The sequence below is a fragment of the Alosa alosa genome, chromosome 17, assembly GCF_017589495.1.
Source record: "Alosa alosa isolate M-15738 ecotype Scorff River chromosome 17, AALO_Geno_1.1, whole genome shotgun sequence".
NCBI lineage: Eukaryota > Metazoa > Chordata > Actinopteri > Clupeiformes > Clupeidae > Alosa > Alosa alosa.
In genome coordinates, this window is record NC_063205.1 from 7,627,580 (window position 1) to 7,640,223 (window position 12,644).

Below are 12,644 nucleotides of genomic sequence, written 5' to 3' on the forward strand. Positions count from 1 at the left end.
AGCAAAACTCTACGTGCTGGTCATCTACCGCCCTCCAGGCCAACTAGGCGACTTTATTGACGAACTTGACACTCTGCTATCCTCCATCCCTGAGCATGACTGTCCGCTTCTTGTTCTCGGGGATATGAACATCCACTTAGATGCCCCAGGCTCAACGGACTTCTTGGCCCTGGTCCACTCCTTTGACCTCGAACTGGTTCAAAGCCCACCGACTCACAAAGCTGGCAAAGAGCTTGACTTGATCTTCACTCGGAACTGCAGCACAGACACCCTCATGGTGACGCCTCTCCATCTTTCTGACCACTTCTTCATCCAGTTCAACGTCAGCCTGTCAGAACAGCCTCCGGCTCCTCAGCCGATGGTCACGTTCCGCCCGCAACATCCGAACCTGTCTCCAACGCACTTCTCCTCTGTGGTTGCCTCCGGTCTACCTCCACTCAACACCTTCTCCTCTCTGGAGGTTAATGAAGCCACTGACTCGCTCTGCTCCACACTGACCTCGTGTCTAGACGAGCTGTGCCCTCTTACCACAAGGCCAGCTCGATCCAAACATTCTCATCCATGGCTAAATGATACCCTCCGATCGCAGCGCACCAAACTCAGAGCCGCGGAGAGGAAATGGCACAAATCCAAACTAGCTGACGACCTCAAAAACTACCAGACACTCCTGACCTCCTTCTCAGCCAGCATCACTGCTGCTAAGACTGCTTTCTACCATGACAAAATCAACAGCTACAGACACTCGAAAACTTTTCTCAACCTTCAAATCGCTACTCAACCCTCAGCTGCCTCCTCCTCCATCCAGCCTTACTGCAGATACCCTCGCCTCATTTTTTACAAACAAAGTGGCGGCAATCAGCAGTCAATTCTCTACATGCCCACTCAACGCATCTGACTCAGATACCACACTCCTACAACCTCTAGGGACTGCTGGAACATCTTTTTCAGCATTCACGCCTCTCTCCGAGAGTGAAGTGTCCAGACTCCTGACATGCAGCCGTCCTACCACATGCTCGCTGGACCCTATACCTACGAGCCTACTTCAGTCCATCAGCCCGACCATCGCTCCAGCTATCACACATGTGATCAATGCCTCGCTAACCTCCGGCACATTTCCAACAGCGTTCAAAGTGGCCCGGGTAACACCGTTACTTAAGAAAGCTTCTCTCAACCCTGCTCAAGTCGAGAACTACCGCCCTGTCTCACTACTGCCTTTCCTATCCAAAGGCATTGAACGAGCAGTCTCCAAACAGGTCTCTGACTTCCTTTCACAGAACAACCTTCTGGATCCAAATCAGTCTGGGTTCAAAAGCGGCCACTCTACCAAACGGCTCTGCTGTCTGTAACAGAAGCCTTAAAAGAAGCCAGGGCGACCGCCGGTCATCAGTACTCATTCTGCTTGACTTATCGGTTGCCTTTGACACGGTTAATCACCGTATCCTTCTCTCTATACTCGCTGACATGGGAATCTCCGGTTCTGCTCTCTCCTGGTTTGAATCCTACCTCACAGGACGCCGTTTAACGTTATCATGGCTTGGTCAGCTATCCGCACCTCACCATCTCACCACAGGGGTCCCCAGGGCTCAGTGCTGGGCCCCTCCTCTTTGCTATCTACACCACCTCCTTGGGACAGATTATCCGTTCGCACGGCTTCTCATACCACTGCTATGCAGACGACACACAGCTCTATCTGTCCTTTCCACCTGACGACCCCTGGTTTCAGCACGGATCTCAGATTGCCTTTCAGACATAGCTACATGGATGAAGGCACACCACCTCCAGCTGAACCTCTCAAAGACTGAACTGCTGGTCATCCCAGCTAAACCTACCATACACCACGACATCAACATCAAATTTGACTCCCTGTCTGTTTCACCGCCCAGGACTGCAAGAAATCTAGGAGTTGTTCTCGACAACCAACTAAACTTCTCAGATCATGTTGCCTCAGTCGCCCGGTCATGCCGTTTCGCACTCTACAACATGCGGAAAATCAGGACTTACTTGACTCAAGATGCTACCCAACTTCTGGTTCAGGCAATAGTCATCTCAATGACTCGACTACTGCAATGCCCTCCTGACAGGTCTCCCAGCCTGCGCAGTGAAACCACTTCAGATGATCCAGAACGCGGCGGCGCGCTGGTCTACAACCAACCCAAAAGGGCACATGTTACCCGCTGCTCATCCAGCTACACTGGCTACCCATGGCGGCCCGCATCAAATTCAAGTCTCTAACGCTTGCCTACAAAGTAGTCTCCGGTTCTGCTCCCACCTACTTGAATGCCCTCATACAGACTTACACTACCTCCAGACCGCTGCGGCCCTCTGACGAACGACGCCTAGCTCTACCACCGGTACGCTCAAGCCAATCCAAACTTTTCTCATCTGTTGTTCCTCGTTGGTGGAACACACTGCCAGTTCCTACAAGGGCAGGGACATCCTTTTCCACTTTCAAAAACTCCTGAAGACCCAGCTCTTTAGAGAACATCTACTCATAGCAACACTTACAACAAGTCTTACTGATCCTAGCACTCACCAGCCGCTTTTAAACTGACAAGTAACTGCTAAAAACAGCACTCACCGACGACTTATTCTTACTGTACTCTAATGTTTTTTGAAACTGTCCTAAAATTGTGAGAATTGTTCTAAAACTTACTGTTTACCATGTTGTTAGTCGCTTTGGTTAAAAAGCGTCAGCCAAATGTAATGTAATGTAATGTAATGTAATGTAATGTATACTACGAAGCACGTTAGACATATCTAGGCTATGTAGACATATCGAGGCATGACAAAGCCTTGACTCAGGGGTATACGTTAAGTGATACTACGATTGCAGTTATGTGATATATTTGTCAAACTAGGCTTTCAGCTCAGATCTGTCGCTGCGTTCACCGGTGTTGGGATGACTTTGGCCAATCGTGTAACGTGGAGACGCACAAGACCACCTCTATTTAAAAACAATTACTTCCGCATTCATGAGCGATAGCTTAATCTACACTGCGGTCATTTTTTGTGTCTAACCTATAACATCAAATAAATCAATTGCCATTAGTTGTTGTATGGTATGCACGTCCATAGTTGGATATTTGCATGCACAGCCCTATCAAAGAGCATTCGAGATCCAAAATGTTAGTAGAGGCGGAGCTCCGCCTGTAAGATATATGACAGAATCCTACACGTGAGATAACATCGTTTTTAAGACAATTGATTGGTCAGTGTGCGGTAGATTACACGATTTGAGCTATAACTTAGCACATAACCTCCTCCCGACCAGGTTTGGTTGACAGCATAAGATACCATGGTGATATAGTGACACTAAAACAGATCCACTTTCGTGTCACAGCATAGCCTGGCTTTGAGCGCAACATACCTCGCTAACTCACTAATCGAGATTCGTAGTACACCCCACAGGACTGTTGTCAACATCAGAACTGAAATGGAAGTTTAACCACAAGAAAAACACACTAATGCTACAACATTCTTTCATTCGTTTGTTATTTCATTCATTCATTCGTTCATCCATTTGTTTATTCATTCATCACTCCTGACCAAAAGCCTGTCAACAACATTTTTAATGGACTCGCCTTATGTACCAACGAGATGGACCGACAAATTCAATTAATAAACATGTTGGAGTAATCCTGGGAGATCAGTATGACAATAATACTGGGAAAGGTCAAAACAGCAATAGCTGGATAAAGCATTTTAAGAAGCACTTAGACGCGGGGCTCCAGTAGCTCCAGCATCTGTACCACATTCAGGTCCATGTGCCTACGGGGTTTGAATCTGACCCGTGGTCATTTGTCGGTCCCACCCCATGTTTCTCTCACACTCGCTTCCCGACATTCTTAACTGTCCTGTATGAATAAAGGAATAAAAAAATCCCAAAAATACACTTAAAAACAAATCCCAGACAAACACCATTCTGAAGTAACTCGCCACATAATTCAGGGAGTTAAATCATACACTCCAATAGAGCTAGATCTGAAGATAACCTTATTCAACCAGATTCAAACACTATGACAAACGCAAGGTCAACCAACGGCCTCTGGAAAATAAACAAATTATGTAAGCACATTTTACAGATATTCTTGGACACTCATCTCAGTGGCACCTTCTGTGAAACATATCCTGCAGTAACAAGATTACACGTCCGGGGAGCACTGGTGCACTTCTCCTCATGTAGCTGATATAAGTGACTGTGATTGGCTTGGCCAGAGATCAGACAGCCCCTTGGGCAAGGGCAGCAAGTCTCTGACTGACAGCTGTCAGTCAAGGCGAATCACGGGTGTGTCCTCTGCCCTCCACTGGAAATAAGAGGGTAGGTTTGGAGAGAGGGGTCACCCAGAGACTATATAGATGCCCTCACCCCTATGTCCTCTCCCCTGTCTCATCCGTACCCTTTTGAACCGCTCCTCATATAGGTCATGTCACCCACACGCCCTCCTGCCCACGGCAGGGGAGATTTCAATTCAGCAGTCTGTATTTGTAGAGTTGTTATTGTCAATAAGGTTAGCAGGCTCACCACAACTCATCTGACAATATACACCATGGTGCAGTGCTCTAGCAGCCTTTATACCACATTTCATGCATGCAAAGTCACATAGACTCAGATAAAGGCTGTCCATCCAAATAAAGATCTTCCTAAACAGATCTTCACAGATGGCACAGCATAATAATTGCCATGGAACAGAAACAGGTGGCGGTATTTCCGGTAGTTGAAATAGACTTACACCTGCACAGCCCAGACACCTAAAACAAGAGGATGCCATCAATAATGCAGCATCAGTATAGTGCCATGAATATAGATCAGTCATACATTATTCAGGGTAATTACTTATGAATCAGTGGCTTCCTTGTGCTTTAAAGAATGCTTGTTAAGATGGGAAGACTCCGAGGGCTTTTCCCTGTCCCAGTGAAACTTGTCTGTGTGGCTGGCATGGAGGTTGGATAAAATCAGGCACCCTTGTTGCACTAAGGGTGATGACGAGCACGTTCTGCCACAACACTATTAAGTCAAATAGAGAGTAATCTCCTGTCCCTGCATGATATTTCAGCTTTTCCCCTGTCTAGACAATCCAGCATGGACACACCTACAACCGCTTCTTATCATGTGAGGGGGGTGGGGTGAGGGGGTGGGGGCTATGGAGATAGCCAGGGAGAGAGTGTGGTGGTGGGGGTTAGGTGCCGAGTTGGCCTCCCACAGTCTCTATGGAAACAGTCTGTAAACGGTACTTTCTGGGAGCATTAAATAGGTTCCCACGGCTGCGCCATTTTGACTGCGCAAATGCCAGTGGCAATCAGTGTGGCGTTGCAAAGTAGGATGCATCCTCCATTATTGCTCACGCTTGCTCAATTATTTGCTCAATTTGGCAGTGCATGGGTTTGCAAAAAACTTGAAATCAGGATATTATATATATATGTATATTTATATATATATATATATATTATATATAATTAGGTGTACAAGAACACAGTACACAGTATGTGTAATTTTCTTGAACATCCTTTTGCAGTACACTACTAACATCAGAATTTGAGAATAGCTTCATGGTTGGGATACATCGAAAACTTGGTTATCCAGCAAAAATTAAACCGATTTACTGAAGTCATGATGAGAGTGTCTGTGACAGACACTGTCACATACCTGTCTTGCTCCCAGCCCAGTATGACTTGTCAAATGATTGATCCATGGCTCTTTAGAATTTCCTGCATCTGTAAGGAACTCTTGGGGAGATGTTTTATTCAATTCAATTAAATTCAATTATTCAAATTTGGCTGGAACTTCATAACGAAGTAAACTTCATTTAGCCGAAAGTTGTGTAACTCTTAGGTGGCATATTTTGGTTGGTAATTACATAATATTGTTGATAATGTCGTCAAACCCTCTTATTGCTCCTTGGTGCCTCAGGTATAAGATGGACAATCTGGTTCTTTTATAGAGAGAAGTAGGAACATGCCCAAGTGCCTCCTCTGCTCAGTTGTGGCCCTCACGGGCCTCAGCCCCTCTGTAATGCTGCCACCTTGTGGTGTTTTGTTGAATAGCGAGACACAGAAAGACAAACACATAGCATGCACAGAAAAACACTGAATTATTCACCTCAACTCTATACTTTATATACTATAGATTTTATCAGTGAGGTTATTGTCATGGTATAGTACCTTATATAAATGGATCAGTTTCATTTTATTCTGGCAAAAACAACCTGCAGTAGGACACAGTTGACAATATCGACTTCAGCATACACATGCAACATGTCTAAAAACATTTCACACTGTTGTCAACAGTAATCCCCCATAAAGCTTAACTGGCTTGCAAACCCTCCACCCCCACAGAAGATGGTCCTTCGAGTGGGAGGGTGCTAAGCTGAAGACTGAAAGTAAAAAGGAGAAGGATAATAACAGCTTAAAGTCTATGGACCAGGCATAAGGGGGGTGGGAGGGACGACTGAGGAGGAAACAGAAACAGTGCCCCACCTAGAGGACCGTGCCTCGGAGAAAGAGACAGCTTCAGCAGCTGCTGAAGAACCAGGTCAATGGTCATGGATATGACAAGAAAGGATGACAGGAGTCAAAATTCAGAATATTTTTGTTTTGTTTTGTTTGACTTTTGGGTGCTATGACTACAGATCAAAGAGCACAGTGAGAAGCAAAGATTCTAGAGCTCTGTTCTAGAATCTTTGGTGAGAAGCTCTATAGTTGTATTACAGTCTTGAAGAACAATGTAAACCACATTTCATGGCCACATTTATAGATGTATAACTTAATTTCACACAACAACAGCTTTAAAAGTCATCCTTTGCACTTTACTTGTTGCTAGAGCAATATGTCTTTCTTTTCTCAGGTTAGTTTGCAGGTGGAATGGGCAAGACCATTTTTCTATGACAAATGCGGCACATAAAGGAGTCTTGTGAAGGAGACCGATTTTAAAACTTACTTCATTAAATCTAAATGCCTCTGAAGATTACTTAATAGAAGCTGGCACTTTCTCAAGAGGCAATGCATGGAAATGAAGACTGTAGAAAATTATAAAATTGTTGGATAATAATATCTTGCCAATTTTCCTCCAAGTCACAGACATGGAATTAGAAAACTTTCTGATACTATTCTAAATATATCCACACCCTGGAAGCACGCTCATAGTTCATATTTTAGAACTATACACCTACTTTGTGAGTTTGTCAATGTGTTTTGGTTCTGAAACAAAAAGTAGCACTGCACCTCGGTTCTTTGGGGGCAGCAGATGTCTGTGCTAGAGAGAGAGAGAGAGAAACTCATGATTAATGTGACATAATCCCTAAGCATTATGAGATTTTCTGTGTGAGGATAGGTCAAGAGTGTTGCTCTCCCTTGCTGTTATGTAATATTCTTCATTTTGTGCTAACGGCTTTCTTCTACGGATGACATGGCAAATGAATCGGAATCGGAATCGGAAACACTGACTCCCCAATAACCAAGAAAGACTTGATTTATGTTCATAGGTCCAAGAAAGAGGGCTTTCATTCAGGAACACTCGATGTGAGGTTGGGTGCAGCATATAGTATGACCCTCTATATTAATAACAGAGAGGAGATTCATTAGCTGACAAAAAATGTGGTTTGTTAGAGGGACATTGAAGAGCCAAAGCCTGGGCTCACTCATTTCTAAAAAAGGAAGAAGACAGAGGCCAAACTGCATCTCAGTGCACATACCATTTCTGAGATGGAAGTAGATAAAATAGACAGACATATTTCTAAGCAAAAGTCTGAGGCACTCATGAGGACTAAATAAAAAGCCTTTATTCTCACATGGCTAGATAGTATAGCTGACTGACATGCCCTTGATACTGAATAATAGCTGTAACTGTTGAATAGCTCTATAAAGTACAACCCTCTTAGTCTTGTTATTTTTCCTCACACCAAGCCATAAATATGTTCATTTTCACTGTCATCATTCATTGTCATCATTCAACATGTGCTTCGTTTTTCCTTTCTAAAACACAATTGAATGGTTCGTATAGGGTGTCATTGTAGCCAGAAAGTGTCTGGTAGCACTACAGGTCTCCAAGCAACCTTGAGATACATGTAATTAGATCCTCAGAAGGCAACAGACAGAAGTGCTGCACAAGTGCAGTGGAATTCACGTGAAAGACTGCCCTTAAGTCGAGCATTTCTAAAGCTAAGTGTTTACTGAAGAGGCTGCTTTCTGCTGGGAAATCTATTTGAGCGTGTTAATGACAGTTAATGAGTCATAAAGCTTCAGAGGATTTTGGCAGAGTTTATTCAGACAATAGGACTCGGGGAAAAAAGCTTTCATCTCAAAAGCTCATTTGGAAGACAGAATGGGGTCATTGTCTGAGACTCTCATCATTGTATTTCTGTTGCCTTGATCACGGGGAAGGTATGGTTGATTTGATGAAGAAGGAGTAAGTCTCATGCCCCCAAACTGGCACATCGCTCTCCTGCTTCTTATCCTCTCCATCATGGGCGTCCTGTTTCTGGGCTATGAGCTTCAGGACCAGGTGACACTAAAACACTGCCCTCCGCCTGATCAGCAGCATGGACACACTGAACACTTTGTCTTCACTGGCGTTGTCTTCAGTTTTCAGCTACCTACAAACAACCACGAAACTAATTTAGTCAAGGTTATTTATTTCACTATCATTTTCAAGTACACAATTGCTTGCTCAAATGCTACATCCTTCACATTATACCAGCCACGGAGTGCTGCTGTTTATGGTGTTTTGATAAGTCTTTAACTGTGACCTCTGGGTATTTCACAGGTGTCAAAAGGAAATGAACAGGGACCTCTCCCCAAATGGATTGCATACAGAACCGACACAAACACACTGTTTGGCCTGGCACTCAGTGAGGAGATTGGTAAACATTTCTTGGAAGTGCAATTTATCCAAGGACAATGCCTGAGATATGTTTTAAAACTTCAAATACATGTTACCAAAAGAAGTGTGACACCTACAAGGACAAAGTAAGAGCACTGCTCTTTCTAATCTTTCTAATATCCTCCTCAGGACTTTCATAATCTTTCTAATATCCTACACTCCTGATCTTCATAATTGTTCTAATATTCCACACTCATTCTCCTAATTATGTTTGTTAAGTGTTTCTGCATTGTAAGTCAAGTAAAGACTTAACAATATGAAGTGTGAAGGGTATGATCTAAAATTACATGTATTTTAGGATGTGACTGAAGAAAGATTTTATTTCAGCTAGATTTTAAAAACCAAAACCTGCTTTTGCCTTCTTGACAAATTTTAACTCTGGATTTCCTCTGTTTCAATCCACATACAAACATAAACATTTCAATAGAAATGTAGACATCGGTGACTGCAAATACCATCATTCATGAAATAGAAAAGGGATCAATAAAAATGCTCTTGTGTCATATTTTTTGACAGGGGTACTCTAATGTGTCAAGAGGAGACCATCATTTGGGCAGATCTCCTTCTGCAGATGAGAGCTCTGAGTCTGCATGCACAGGGGCGTGTGAAGCTGGTCCATACACTGTCTGAGTACCTGCGCCTCACCCCAGCATCAGTCAAGCTACTATCATACATGAACGTGTCCATACTACTAACAGAAAACATCACAGTCTTTGTTGCTAAGGGAGATGGTAAACATGGGGCCGAAGGAAAAGAGGCTCCCTCATCTGAACTCCTCTGGCCAGTGGGTTGTGGAGATTTAGACCAACTGTCCGATCTCGCCCAGGTGCTGGAGCACAGTGTGACTACTGGGCGTCTGGACACCTTGCTGGGCACACCCGTGCTGGGGTGGAGGGTGCTAGGCAACAAGTATCCATCACGCACGAGCAGGAGTACCCAGCAACAACGCCAAACCCCTACACCAACACTCAGCCTGCCCCCTCCAACCCGGGTGGCTGAGATGCAGGACTATCATACATCTGCTAAACTGACAACAACCATGATAGACATTCAAAAACGTCCATTGCCATTGGAGACTACACCTGTTCTTGTCTCAACCTCTAGCATGAAAGTAACACAAACCCAAAGAACTTCGTCTTGGGATGTTATTCCACATACACAGACATACAGACAGACAACGATCCAGGAGCTGATTTCCTCAAAGAAAGTCAATCAGATCTTAACCAGTGGCTTAAACTATGTTGAATCCATAGATACAAGTCAGCCAGGCCACCTGCCAAGATCAGAGCCAATTCTCAATGAAATCCATACAAATTTATATCTAAAAACTATTGATTTTTCATCAGAGATCAAACATCTGCCAAGCTCAAGCTCTCCATCTATATTGGAGAGAGTGACTCAAAGTCGGGTTCATGATTTCAACCAAGACCTAATTTCTCAACCAACTCTCAAGCCTTGTCTTAAAGTCAAACACACACCTATACACTCTTTAACATCAACAAATTCTTTGTCTCCCACCGACTCTACTCACATACTTGAACCAGGTCACTCATTTGGGGGGAGCACTATTTTCAAAACTCATCATGCTTCTATGATTTCCGAGTCATTAGCCTCTTCTGGGACCTACAACGTAGCTCAGGTACAGACGGCTGTAGAACTGTCAGAAATGTACATTTCGAAAACAAATGTGAAACTCACGGAGTCAAAACCTGTGCAACCTCAGTGGTCCAGTTTAAGGACTATTCCCTTGATTGCATCCACTCCTTTTCTAACAGCACAATTCCATTCCAACAAGGCATTTCTTATAGATCCTGAGACACGCTTTACCAGCACTGAAGTCCCTAGGTCAGACCTGAGTCCTGACAATGAGATTATCGACCAGGAACCTCTGACCTCCTCAGAAAAAGGGTTTGTTGCCACAACAGCTATAGGCACTGTGGATGTGGGAAAAGCAAATTTTATGAGTTCAGTGGATAGCTCTTCAGATGGAAAGACATCACAGACTCAAAATGCATCTCCATGGATACCGTTCAATGATTCCTGGTCTGTTCTGGAGCCATCTCAGCATCCTCTGTACATTGAATCTTCAGTGTTTGGATGGGAACCCATGATTTCGGAGGAGCAGACAAGCCAGTATATGAAAAGCTCTGATTTGTCAAGTAGAGACTTGGACAGGAAAGCCTTGCAGAGTGCAAGCCTTGAGGATTACAATCAAAAGATTACAATAATGTATACACCAACTATTGTAATATCGCTGACTTCTTTTAGCACTAAAGATGAACCAAAGGAATCCACATCTGTTCTCCATACAATCCCAACTGACTCTCCGTTGATTTTTTCTCATATGCACTCGGAGATCAGCCACCATTTTATTCATCCTTCATTATTATTGATGACTTACCCTCCCTATATCGACTCATCTGCGGTCTTCACAAGCCAGGGAGAAACTACTGGGGTTTCTACAACTCCTATTTCAACAAAATCACTGACACCCCATATTCATTATTCTGTGTTAAACCAGGCTCAAAAATATCAGTCAGCATCTTTCATAGAGCTACCAACCACCATGCCAATTTTAGTATTTACTGAAACACAAACTATTATTTCAAGTTCTTCGCACTTGTCTGAAAAGCAAGTGAGTTGTACTTTAATGGCATACGTGTCATCAATGGGAGAAGTGTTATCTACAGTTTGGATGGGACAGTCACAGGCTAGAGTGTCTTTGTATCAAGCATCAGATACAGCAGGTATGTGAAAAATTGTATTATGTCATATGGAGTGCGTATAGTGTAATTCATTTTCAAAAACCATTCATTTTGTTTTCGAAACATTACACCATGATGAGACTTTTCATTCCCCCTCTTCTCTCTTTCAGAATCCTTTAGTGTCAGTGAAGAGAATAGACTGACATTGAAGACACTCTTTCATGAAATAAAACCAACATCAACCACATATAGCACTTTTGAATATTTGCAGTCACCATTTGCTGTGGAAAATTTGAGTGTGCTGTTTGAGCTGACGCAATCACTGGGGCAATCAGTGACCAAGCCTCTAGAGGCTAAGCAAGGATCAAGATCAGGAAAGTCCACAGATGTAACTCAGGAATCTATTTTCCTCTCTATCAAATCTACTTTAGATATGGTCTCAACAGTTTTCAATCCAGTCCTTCAAACTTCACTGACCTTTTCAAACATGAACTTTGCCAAGCAGACCCCACCTAACAGTCTGACATTAACCATGGGCTTCTTGGAGTCTGCTTGGGTCTTCTCAACCACTCTCCTTTCTGAGGCATCAGGAACTTTAGAAACAGAGATCACAGCTACTTTTGATTTAGGAAGAACAATGACAGCATTAAGCTTTGAAACAAAAACACCTTCTCTCACTGTAAATGAAGATGTGATCCAGAGCATTTCAATACCCTCAATAGCGGATTCTGTTTTTTCAGCTGACCAAATGCCACCACAATCAGTGGGTATAGAAGGCACAAGTATGCAGGAAAACTTGGATCCCTCAGAACCTCAGGGTCCTGTAGAACTATCCCCTCTGTGGATGAACAATCTGAAGTCCCACCAGCCTTGCTATCTCACCTCAGCCACCCATGGTATAGGCCAAAGTATTCACAGGACTCAAAATACTTCAGAAAAGGCCTTCAGTACTCAAAAGGAAACTGTAACATACCTCACAAGTCAGCACATTTCAAAGGTTTCTATTCAAGAAACCCAACTTTCTACACAAAGCAGTAACCATGACATGCAAAGCACGATAAATA